The sequence below is a fragment of the Apium graveolens genome, chromosome 11 (assembly GCF_009905375.1).
Source record: "Apium graveolens cultivar Ventura chromosome 11, ASM990537v1, whole genome shotgun sequence".
Lineage (NCBI taxonomy): Eukaryota > Viridiplantae > Streptophyta > Magnoliopsida > Apiales > Apiaceae > Apium > Apium graveolens.
Window position 1 is genome coordinate 204213304 of NC_133657.1, and position 1380 is coordinate 204214683.

Below are 1380 nucleotides of genomic sequence, written 5' to 3' on the forward strand. Positions count from 1 at the left end.
TTTTGGTTCTTGAAGAGGCTTCTGCAGTTAAGCTCGTTCATCATGTTTTTGTTATAATAACAGGTTCTACGTCATAAGTAACCTTTTGAGATAAATTGTAATTTTCCTGTTCTGCAGTTCACTCGGGAGAAGATCAAGATGATAAACTGACGGATAAACAGTTAAAGGACAACATAATAACATTGCTCGTCGCTGGACATGACACCACCACTATAGCACTGACATGGCTAATTAAATTTATTGCAGAAAATCCAGATGTTTTGGAATGTCTCAGGGTAATCAATGTTCTATGCATAACCAAAAATATCAGATTATTACTACTCGAAATGACAAATTTTATATTGATTTTTCAGAAAGAACACACGGAAATTCTGGATAACAGAAAAACAGGATCAAGCCTTACATGGTCAGAAGTCACAAACATGCCTTACACAACAAAAGTAAGAACTAAAACTGTAATATTTAGTTATGGTGTTAAGATTTATGTAATATTTAGCTACATTAATATTGTTAATTCTTCAAAATATCAGGTTATTAGTGAAACTCTTCGTATGGCAACAATTTTACCTTGGTATTCAAGAAAAGCTGCTCAGGACTTTGAGATTACTTGACTTTAGTCGTATAACTTCTGTCTGTTTATTAGTTTCAATGTTTATAACCAATTGCAGGCACCCATAAAGCCTTTTGGCTACCTTGGATTTGGAAGCGGACCTCGGATGTGCCCAGGAATCAACCTTGCAAAGCTGGAGCTTTGTATATTTGTTCACCATCTTGTTTGCAGATACAAGTAAGACTACTTAAGGAATAAATGACAATGTATTAATTAACTAGAAGATGAGACCTCATAGCAATACAATTTAAACTGGTCAACATGAAAATTGAATTATAGATTTTGTCAAGCATCAAATTATTATTGAAACAGCTCTTTTGTTAAAAGGTTTTAGGCTCCTAAAATTATACATGTAAAGAAGCTTACAGGGAGTGAATTTTAGTTCCATTATAAAATTGTTTCCTTGCCTGCAGGTGGACAGCTCTAGAGAAAGATGACAGTGTCCAACCAACACTAGTCCGGATGCCCAAGAACAAGTTACCTATCAAAGTTGAGGTACTGTGAACAAAATGTTGCAACTGTTTCTGTTTTCTTAAGTAAACATACTGTAAGCAAGGTTTTTTCAGTCTCGGAAATAAGCATGAACGGATCTGCTGCAAGTTATCAAATACGTAGACACGATGTCCGCATGTATGACTGTATGTACATGTTTGTGTTGAGGGAGAAGGACAGGGGCAAATCTTTTAAATTTCCGATAGATGAGCCCAATGTGCCTCCTGCAAAAGATCAGCGTCATGGATATATTGTTCTCTATCTTAGAGTTTGCTGCA

The 1380-nt window shown here is 35.5% G+C and overlaps 1 long non-coding RNA gene across 1 annotated transcript; it reads left to right on the top strand.

The window, feature by feature from the left end:
• The first annotated feature begins 402 nt into the window (after window positions 1-402).
• LOC141698345 (uncharacterized) lies at window positions 403-1105 on the top strand. Its single transcript, XR_012565071.1, has 4 exons — window positions 403-440; window positions 531-571; window positions 669-787; window positions 1024-1105. It is a non-coding gene; the product is annotated as an uncharacterized LOC141698345 (long non-coding RNA).
• Window positions 1106-1380: the final 275 nt, after the last annotated feature.